This window comes from Hypanus sabinus, chromosome 6 (genome assembly GCF_030144855.1).
Source record: "Hypanus sabinus isolate sHypSab1 chromosome 6, sHypSab1.hap1, whole genome shotgun sequence".
Classification (NCBI taxonomy): domain Eukaryota; kingdom Metazoa; phylum Chordata; class Chondrichthyes; order Myliobatiformes; family Dasyatidae; genus Hypanus; species Hypanus sabinus.
The window spans coordinates 176,437,033-176,448,150 of record NC_082711.1 but is presented as its reverse complement, the minus strand read 5'-3'; the positions used below and the strand labels follow the sequence as shown (position 1 = coordinate 176,448,150).

General features: G+C 45.6%; 1 long non-coding RNA gene across 1 annotated transcript in view; it reads right to left on the bottom strand.

Moving 5' to 3' along the window:
* Nucleotides 1-2,875: 2,875 nt before the first annotated feature.
* Nucleotides 2,876-11,118, bottom strand: part of LOC132396146 (uncharacterized) — a 36,757-nt gene continuing 28,514 nt past the window's right edge. Inside the window, exon 2 of the long non-coding RNA XR_009512873.1 lies at nucleotides 2,876-3,419. This is a non-coding gene — a long non-coding RNA (uncharacterized LOC132396146). The remainder of the gene's footprint in view (nucleotides 3,420-11,118) is intronic.

Genomic DNA, 11,118 nt, shown 5'->3' with positions numbered 1-11,118 from the left:
TTAATTGGTCATAAATTGTCCCACGATTAGACTCAGATTACATGGGGGGGGGGGTTGCTGGGTGGTGTGGTTCGAAGGGCCTATTCTGTGCTGTATCTCAATAAATAAGCAAAAAACCTACACACCCTAAGCCCATAAGTGTTGCCACCAATTGCAGTGCCTGTGTAACATGCTCAGCAGAACAACACAACCTTCCCTCCCACTCTCCTACCCACCCACTCACTCACTCTCACACACACACACAGTCTTCAAATCCCAGGATGGGCCACCTCTGGGCCTCCAGCCTCCACTGGACTCACAGATTGACAGACATCTGCCCTCGAGTGGACTCGAAGATTCAGGGCTTCGGCCATCAGGCCTCAACTTCTGGACTTGTGATCTTAACGAAACAAGCAACGGCAACAACAACAAAGCAAGCCCCTTTCCTTCCACCCACACAGTCAGGTCTTCTACCCCAGGACAGGTCGCCTCCAGGCAGGGCTGGTCATTTACACAGGATGTGAATGAAGATATTCAGTTTGTAGACAGCACCAGTTCCACCTTTCAAGATAAAGACTCCATTCGAAATTTCTTCTGTCCTCCACTGTGTTCCCTCAGAACTACAATCCAGCCCAGCGGTGACACAGGAGAGTTTGCTGACACTGGACATTGGGAAAAACACTCAAAATGCTGGAGGGCCAGGCAACGTCTATGGAGTGAAATGATGAAGGGTCTCGACCCAGAACATCAACTGTCCATTTCCATTTGGCATTTGGCCCATATCCCTCTAACTTTTCCTATCCATGACTCTGTCCGAGTGTCTTTTAAATGTTGTAATTGTACACACCTCTCACAGTTCCTCTGGGAGCTCATTCCACATACCCTCTGTGTGAAAGACTTGCCTCTCAGGTCCCCTTTAAATCTCTCCCTCTCACCTTAAACCTATGACCACTAGTCTAGACTCTCCTATGCTAGGAAAAGCACTCTAACCGTCCACCTTATCCACACCCCTTATGATTCTGTAATTCCCTCAAAGGTCATCCCTCAGCCTCCTTCGTTCCAGGGAAAACAGTCCCAGCCTGTCCAGTCTCTCCTTATTACTCAGACGTGCCAGTCCCAACAACATTCTTGTGAAGGTGTACCTCCCACACTCCAAAGATGTACCGGTTAGTAGGTTAATTGGATCCAGTGACTGGGCGAGGTTTAAACAGCTGGTTTGCTGGGTGGTGTGGTTCACTAGCTTGAAGGGCCTGTTCCACACTGTATTTCTAAATAAATTGAAATAAAATAAACTCTTTCCAAAGCCTCTCTGACACCCTAAATCCATGTAAGTGACATCTAATACCCTCCCCTTGCTAAACCTCTTCGTCACTTCTTCAATTAGTTAATAATTCTTTGAGACCTGTTTCTCCAGTCAGCCATGTTGATGATCCCTAATCACTCCTTGCCTTTCCAACTCCAGGTAGGCCCCGTCTTTCAGAATCCCTTTCAGTACCTCTTCTGATGTTCATCTCACCAGTGTGTAGTTCCCTGGCTTGGCCTTGCAACCCTTCTTAAATAAAGGAACATTAGATATCTTCCAGTCAGCCATGGTGAAGGAAAGTACAAAGGCCTCTTAAATTTCTTCCCTTGCTTCCCACAACACCCTGGAGTACATGTGATCTGATCCTGGGGATTTATCCTGACGGATTTACATGGGGCGTGGTGGCATAGCAGTTTGCGTAATGCTTTACAGCACTAGTAATCGGAAGACCAGGGTTCTCCCTGTAATCGCATGGATTTCCTCTGGGTGTTCCGAAAATGTACAGGTTAGTGTTTGTGAGTTGTGAGCATGTTCTGCTGGCTTTCCGCCATACATCTATAGAAATTCACCCTCACAGAATGTACAAATCTCTTCCATAAAGAAGTCCTCCTACAGAATTGATGTGAGATTAAAAAACAGAGAATGCAAATGGAACAGCAAATTTTGTCAAGGATTCATGTTGCAGAACATTGTAGTATAGATAGTTTTCCGGGAATGCAAACCCTCCATAATGCAGTGAAACAATGATTGCCAAGTCTGGCTGCGAATGGAGGTATTTTGGGTATGGGGCTGGCAACTCCATCCCGTAAAAACCCAGAGCTAAAGAAATGCCAACAGGAGTTCCAAAGACCTTATCCCTGGGAGAGGAAGGAGAAGGTGGGCTACACCTGGGATAACTTGAAAGACTGGCCCCAAGACAGAAGGCTCCGGGGAGCTGCTGTCGGCAGCCTACGTCCCAATAGAGGCGATGGGCTTAGGCTAAACTACAGTGACTCCCTGAGAGTTGCAAGTTATCTGGTGACTCAAAAATCCTGAATGGAAAGAAAGAGTGAGCATTCCCACTTAGAACCATGACATCATCTCAGGATGGGCCAATTGTATACTATTGAACTGAAGCCATGATCACATTGCAGCCAATTTGTGTATGGCAAGTTCCCGTAATAATCAAATTGACTATCTTCAGGTGGCAGCCAGGACACCAGAAGAACTTGCTTGAATAATACCATAGTTACTTCACAGACACTTAAGGGGTCTGACAGGAACTTGGAGTGTAGTACTCCCTCCATCTGGGTACCGGATTCCAATCAGTGTTACATACTATATCTTGGACCACTTTCTGATTTCAGAGGTGAGAGAGATCTCACCAGGCAACAGCTGGCAAGTTGGTCTGCCGGAGTAATTGCGAGAGGGAAGTGGAGGGGTGGAGTGATATTCTCACTGCCTTCCCTAATTTCTTCCATCAGTTTCATCAGTGGCTGTTCTCACTGTCAGCTGGAAAGGTTTCCCCTTCAAGGCTGGATTCTAGCCCATAACATTGAGTGATCTACAAGTCAACTCCCCAATTCATGCTAATAATCCACACCCAGTCCAGGATCAGAATCAGAGTCAGATTTATTAACAGTCAGTTTTGTCAAGAAATTTGTTGTTTTGTGGCAGCAGTACAGTGCAATAAATAAAAGGTTACTATCATTTACAAGAAGAGATATAAAAGATAAGTAAGTAATGCAAAAAGAGAGCAAATAGTGAGGTAATGTTCATGGGTTCATTGTCCATTCAGGAATCAGATAGTGGAGGGGAAGAAGCTGTTCCTAAAATGTTGAGTGTGTGTCTTCAGGCTCCTCCCTGAGGGTAGCAATGAGAAGAGGGCATGTCCTGGGTGGGTAGGTTTCTTCCTGAAGGATGCTGTCTTCTTGAGGCACCGCCTTTTGAAGATGTCTTTTGAGGATGGAGAGGCTTGTGATCATGATGGAGCTGGCTGAGTCTACAACTTCTGCATTCTTCTTGCAGTCCAGTGCTCTGGGATCTCCATACCTGATGTGATGCAACCAGTCAGATGGTTTCCAGTGTGGAGTGAGTGACCTTAAGTTTAACTGCACACTGTTTGCTCCTTTACTTCATCTCCCTGTAAAGGTTTAACCTGCAACAGACAAAGGTTTAATTTATGAACTGAGGTTTGACACAGTACAAACAATGCGGATAGTACTTTTCACTGCTGACTGGAAACTTGGTTCTGTGCTTGGATTCAAGACTTTTCTTTATTTCAGAAATACACTTCGTTGACAGGATATACAATTAACACACTTCTTTCTCTACACTCAGCTTACCATGAAATCAATACATTCTCTGACAATGAGCCGCTGCTACTCATTTATACAATGCACTCCTGAAGCAATTGAGAGCCTGTTACGCAGGACCCAGCCTTCCAGTGTCCAGTGGTAGCAAGGTTGTGGGACAGAGTCCTCCCCTGCAGAGCCTGCACTGAGGCTTGGTACGTCTCCCAGCATGGATTCCCACACCCTGGAACATGTTACACAGCAGCATTCACTCATGGACTAGCTGAGAAATAACAAAGGTACCATCAAAGATCTCAGGATCAGGTTATCACTAACGTTTGTTATGAAATTTGTTGTTCTGCAGCAGCAGTATCAAGCAAAATTACTATGCAGGAAGTTACAATGAGAAATATATTTTAAAAATAAATAAGTAGTGCAAAAAAGTGAGATAGTGTTCATGGACTGTTCAGAAATCTGATGGTGGAGGGGACAAAGCTGCTCCTAAAATGTTGATCATGTGTCTATAGATCCCTGATGATAGTATTGAGAAGACATAATATCTCTGATTGTGAGGCTCCTTCATAATGGAGTCTGCCATTCTGAGGCATCATGGTGGGGTGGTCAGTGCCCATGGTGGAGCTAGCTGAGTTTACAACCCTCTGCAGCTTTTCTGGTCTGCTGCATTGGTGCTTCCATACCAGACAGTAACGAACCAGTCAGATTACTCTCCACAATACCTATGTTGAAATTTGTGAGAATCACTGGCAAATTTCCAATTTGCCTACCGTCACAAGAGATCAACAGCAGATGCCATTTCATTGGCTCTTCACTCAACCCTGGAACATCCAAATGCTCTTCGTTGACTACAGTTCGGCATTCAATACTATCATCCTCTCAAAAATAATCGATAAGCTTCGAGATCTAGATCCAGGCCTCAATGCATCCTTGTGCAACTGGATCCTCAAATGTTCTCACTTGCAGACTAAAATCATTCAAATTGGCAACAACATCTCATCCACAATCACCGTCAGCACAGGTGCACCACAAAGCTGAGTGTTTAGCTCCCTGCTCTACTCACTTTATACTGTGAGGCTAAGTACAGCTCCAATGCCATATTTAAGTTTGCTAACAACACCACCGCCAATGGCCAAATCAAAGGCGTGCTAAATTAGCAGTAAGGAGGAAGATTGACTATGGCTTTGTGCTACCACCGTAACAACATCTGACTCCGTGTCAGCAAGACCAAAGAGCTGATTATTGACTTCAGGAGAAGAGGAAACCAGAAGTCCGTGAGCCAGTCCTCATCAAGGGTTCAGATGCAGAGAGGGTCAGCAACTTTAAATTTCTTGGTGTAATCATTTCAGAGGTTCTGTCATGGGCCCAGCATGTCAGTGTCATTATGAAGAAAGCATGGCAGCACCTCTACTTAAAAGTTTGTGAAGATTCAGCATGTCACCTAAAACTTTGGAAAACCTCTACAGATGTGTGGTGGAGTGTATATTTAATGGTTGCATCAGGGCCTGCTATGGAGGCACCACTGCCCTTGAAAGTCTACAAAAGTAGTGGATGTGGCCCAGTCCATTACGGATAAAGCCCTCCCCACCATTGAGTATGTCTACATAGAGCACTGTGACAGGAAAGCAACATCTACCATCAAGGGCCCCCACCATCCAGGCCATGCTCTCTTCCCACTGCCACCATGGGAAGGAGGTACAGGAGCCTTAGGACCTACACCACCAGGTTCAGGAACGGTTATTACCCCTCAACCAACAGGCTCTAAAACCAAAGGGGATAATTTCACTCAACTTCATTCACCCCATCACTGAAAAATTCCCACAACTTGTGGATTAATTTCAAGGACTCTTCCTCTCAATTTCTTGATATTTATTTATTGTAATTATTATTAAATAATTTTTCACAGTTCAAGCTGGTAAAAACCTGAGGTAAGGGCAAAGCAAAGCACATCCATTTCTTTATTGCTAAGAACTTTTTGGACAATTCTAGTGGTGTTTAGTATTGTGTCTTTCTGACCACGGTAAGAGATACTCTGTTTCCATCAATCCTCTGTGAACTATATTAAAGTGATCTCTTAGTTCTGCAGGTTTCTATGTAGTGGAAGAAGCTGAAATTCTTTATTGTGGATTTCCTGCCGATTGATCAAGTATACACCAGCCGGGCTCTGTGAAACTCCAGTGGTCATTGACATGGATCACAGGTTAGACAAGCAGTAATCTGAGACAGTTATGATCAGTGTTAATTTGTGTCCCACTGGGAATTTCCAGCTGAGGCTACAGATGCATTGTTACCTTGGTTTATATAAGCTTTGTTTGCCACATCTACATTGAAGCATGCAGCCAAACATCAAATCAAATCAGTAAGGACGTACTGGGCAGCCACACTTCTAACACCAAGTGCCACTCACTAATCCTAACTCGCACATCTCTGGAACATGAGAGGAAAGTGGAGAACCAGGGGGAGCCCATGCGGTCAAAGGGAGAATGTGCAAACCCCTTCCAGACAGCAGTAGGGATTGAGCCATGATTTCACAGGTGGCACTGTAACAGTGTTTTGCTAACCGATAGGCCTCCGTCCACTCCGGAGAAGGAGAATTTGAGAAAGATTAAATGATGGAACAGACTTGATAGACTGAATGGCCTAATTCTGCTCCTATGTTTTATGGCCTCCTGAATAAGTCTTCACAGGGATTTTCTGTACCCGATAAGTAGGTTTAGTTTTCTTTGATGTGTCAGTTTTACCTACTGCTTTGAAACCAACCATTCAACACCCACACTGGAGCCCAAAGTTTACATTCATGACGAGTACAATGGAAATACTGCACTGTCAGATATGCTGTTTCTCCAGATTATGCATTAATCTGAGCCTCTCAAGAGAATGGGGAAGCAGGGACCTCCTTCTTGGACCTTGGGCAACACATATCCATCCACGAACAACACTAAAAAATAAAATTATTTTGTCAATCTGTCGCTGCCATCTCTAAGAGCTTGCTGGGCACAAATTGGCTGTGGTAACTGGTCTATAAAATAATTTACAGCCTATAAAGTGCCTCAAGGCAGTCTGGGTTTGTGAAACCATTGTATAATTTGAGGAGACTGTTTCAAATTGCATAGGTTAGACTGAAATCCAGAGTTCACTGGGGCCAGGTTTCACGCTCCTGTGAATTGTGTTTCTTCTTCTCTGATCGAAAGCTTTAATTGTCCCTCTGGAGCTTTCAAAACTCAACGTCAAAGAGCAGACACAGAGGCCCTAAAACACTAATGGCTAATCTGAAAACTGAGAGGTGTCAGTAATAGCTTCACTGTCTCTGCATCAACAGAACAAATTCAGGTACATCAAGGAGTCCCAGATCATTATTCTATAGAATGAACTTACACACACACACACACACACACACACACACACACACACACACACACAGACACACACACACACACACACACACACACACACACACACACACACACACACACACACACACACACACTTTTATGTGAGGCCATGATTTCCACTTCTCAGCTTTTTTCTCTTTCCTCTCTGCTGGTTTGACATCAGGTTGCAGCATTACAGAAGGGGTCACTGCCCACTCTGACTGGATATTTCGGGAGACCATTCAGTTCATTGTGCCTACTCCACCCTTAAATCATAGCTGATTTGTTATCTCTCCCATCCCTGTTCTCATGAATTCTCCCCATAACCCTCAACACCTTTACTGATCAAGAACCTTTCATTCACCACTTGGTGAAAGAAAACTCAGATTTCAAGCCCCTGCTGCCTTGGGAGGAAACGGGAGGAAACCCCTCGGAAAGTTCTGGAATGGAGTCTCCAAGGCAGTCCGATGTTGTTCAATGCTGACTGGCAACTCCTGCAATGCCGATGGTGCCAGGCTGTATCAGTCTCTGCTGTTCCTTTGGATTCATCGGCTGCAGCATGAACAACTGTGTACTCCATATTGTACTGCCCTGGCTTGCATATCAACTCTTGGCAACAAGGTAGACAGCTAGGACACAACATCCATGGTCAGCACTGCAAACAGAGAGACTCTGCCATCCTCTGCTTTGAAGATACCTAATGGCTTGACCTCCACAGCAGTCTGTAGCAATGAGTTCCACAGATTCACCACCCTCTGGCTAAAGAAATTCCTCCTCAACTCTGTCCTGAGAGGCCCCCAGAGGGCTGTGTCCTCTGGTCCTAGACTCTGCACCCTATTGGAAATGTCTACTCTATCTAGACCTTTCATTCCTGGTTATTCTTGTGGCTCTCCTCCTGAGCCTTTTCAAAACCAGGAGACAATATGACAGGACCATGCCTCCTCTACATTCATTTTCCTGCCGACTGGGCCCAGCATTACCTATTACACTGCCTGTAAGAGGTTTGTAGGTTCTCCCTGTGACTGCATGGGGTTACCATTGGATGCTCCAGTTTCCTCCCACTATCCAAAGACATGCAGAGAGTAAGTTAATTGGTCACAAGGGTTTAGTGGAGCGGCAGGGGCGTTGGGTTGCAAAGACCTGTTAGTTACCTTGCTGCCTATCTAAATAAAAATAATTTTAACAAACAAGAAACCACGGTCTGAGGTAATCGAACTGGTCCAGGGACTGCGAACAGTGATAATAAAGCCCACATGCTGGAAGCAAGTTCCAGCCGGATCAATGGGGTTCCCAGAAGGATCTTTTTTAAAAACTAATCTCCTAAAATGATGAAGGGCCTGGCCTGTCTATTCCCTTCCATAGATGCTGAATTCCTTCAGCATTCAGCGTGTATTTCCAGCATCTGCCCGATCTCTTGTGTTTCGACAATGGAATCATTGAACCACCCTCTCTGCTCTTGGGTCCCAGTGTAAACCGAGATCTTGAAGCACCTTGATATCTTTAGTAGCGTTGACCTGGACTGCAGTTGCCTCTTCCAAGAGATACCTACGAAGTTTGCTCCTCTCTAGCCCCTTCCGCTTTGCAAGAAATCAATGAAGATATTTGCGGGATGCCGCTCCATAGAGAGTTAATCTTCCTTGCTATGGTGCTGATTGCTGGCAGATATGGGGGCGGAATTGCTTCGGTCCTGGACTCAATTGATCCATGAAGCTTTCACTCTTAATAAATTTAGTTTTGAATTGCTGGAAATACAGATGAAAGATGCAGCCTTTCCCCGCTCTGTGAATATCAGGCACAAGGTCTATATGTTTAATAATGTTTATGATCTGTTTTGAAAATGTTTCAGAACACTTGATTGTAGCCAGCGGGTTTTCATCTTAGGTGACTTAACGTTGTTTGGCACAACCAGGGATCAGTAATATCAAAAAAATGAAATCCACATTTCTGTTATTTCCAGTTGTTCTGCAGCGCCGACGGAAAGGGACGAGAATTTCTGCCACATCCCTTGTCTGCTGAGGTTTCATCGCCGGCATCTGGTCCGGCCTCCACCTGCGGCCAATTCTCCCCCTGATCTCCTCCCCTCCGTTAACGTTATGTAAAAACGATCAAAGGCTGACTACAGTCCCCGCCGAAGTCTTCCTACTTTGATTAACCTCGCGGCTGTCAGCCTCCGCTAAACTAAAGCAGGGGTTTCCAGACAGCGCTGTGCTTTGTTAGCCGAAGACTAATGTATTACTTTGTATCCGAAGACTATATTTATTAAATAAGTTTGTGCTTGCAAATGGCGGGGTGGGATAGCCCTGGCCTTGGGTAGTTCGAGGGAGCAAACCTGAGACTGCCTCATTGAATAAATTCCACCGTTGCTAAAAATCGACCGAAAATTTCTCTGTCAGAATTTGGGATAGTTAGTGACGTCTTTGGAATCAGGTTTGTCATCACCAACAGACGCTGTGAAACTTGCTGTTTAGTGTCGGCAGTACAGTGCAAGAAATAAACTTCGTTATGTCACAAATAAGTAAATAAACACAGCGAAAGAGTAATAGAGAGGTTGTGTTCATGGTTCTATGAACCCCTTTCAGGTCTCTTCAACTCCATTGATCAGAACATTGGATGTGCAAATTGGCAAGTTATGTTATAGCATGACAGCGTAGCGGTTAGAGCGAGCTCCCCGGGTTCAGTTCCCGTCGCTGTCTGTACGTTCTCCCCGTGACAGTGTGGGTTTCCTCCGGCTGCCCCGGTTCCCTTCCACATTCCACCTGCTTACGGGTAAGCGGATTGGTTGGTCACATGGGTTCATTGGGCCGGGAGGGCCAATCACCTGCAGTGGCTGAGCGTCCATTCTCCATCAAACGGCCACTCGCTTTGAGCGACAACGGTTCAGAGTTCAAGCAACACACGCAAAACGCTGGCGGAACGCCGCAGGCCAGGCAGCACCTATAGTCAGAAGTACAGTCGACGTTTCGGGCCGAAACCCTTCGTCAGGACTAACTGAGGGAGAGGATAGTAAGAGATTTGAAAGTGGGAGGGGGAAGGGGAAATACGAAATGATAGGAGAAGACCGGAGGGGGAGGAGGTGGAACGTTGATTGGCAAAAGGGACACAGAGCTGGAGATCATGGGACGGGAGGCCTAGGGAGAAAGAAAGAGGGAGGGGAGCGCCAGAGGGGAATGGAGAACAGGCAAAGAGAGATTGTGAGAGGGGCAGAGAGAGAAAAAAAGAGAGAAGGGGGAATGAATGAATAAATAGATAAATAAGGAATGGGGTAAGAAGGGGAGGAGGGGCATTAACGGAAGTTAGAGAAATCAATGTTCATGCCATCAGGTTGGAGGCTACCCAGACGGAATATAAGGTGAGTTCAGAGTTTAAACTCTTTAGGTTCTGTTCTCCGACTGGATGCCCCCGGAAGGTTAGCGTAGTGACACGATGCTTCCCATTCGAGGGCTTTGGTTACCGATTTACAAGACTGGACTGTCAGTCTTACACTTCAGATCTCCTGGGAGCCAGCAGTGAGATTTCAGCAGGAGGATGTAACTCATGTTGGGAGTAAGGTGCTCTCTAACCTCTGAGCCCGAATTAGAGAATGGTCCCGGGTACAGTAACCTTAAACGTCTCTCGCTGTTGGCTGCATCTCCAGCTGGCGTGCCCAGAAAGTGCGAGCCGCCTGCTTCTGGTGTGACTGCCGTCAGTCCGGCATTTGGGAAGAGCCAAGAGAATCCCATCTCATAGGAAGGTAATTAAATGTTTGCTGGATAAATTAATTGCTAATCGTGAAACGTGAGCGTTGCCACAGTGTGCACGGCCGTAAAATCTGACCAAAGTTTGAAATTCCAAATGAAGTTATTATCATCTTCTCGCGGGCATTCACCATAGAATCGATGGGAAACCGCGCGCAACAAAGATGGACAACTGAAGTGCAAAAGATAATGGGGCAAATACAAAAATGAATAAACAAACAAACAGACAATAGATGTTGAGAAAATGAGCTGAAGTGCTTGAAGGAGGGTCCGTAGGTTGTGGGATCAGTTCAGTGTTGGGGTGAGAGAAGTTATCCCCTCTGGTTCAAGAATCTGATGGTCGAGGGGTAATAACTCCTCCTGAACCTGGTGGTGTCGGACTTGAGGCTCCTGTGTCTTCTTCCTGATGGCAGCAGTGAGAAGAGATCATGTCCTGGATTGGG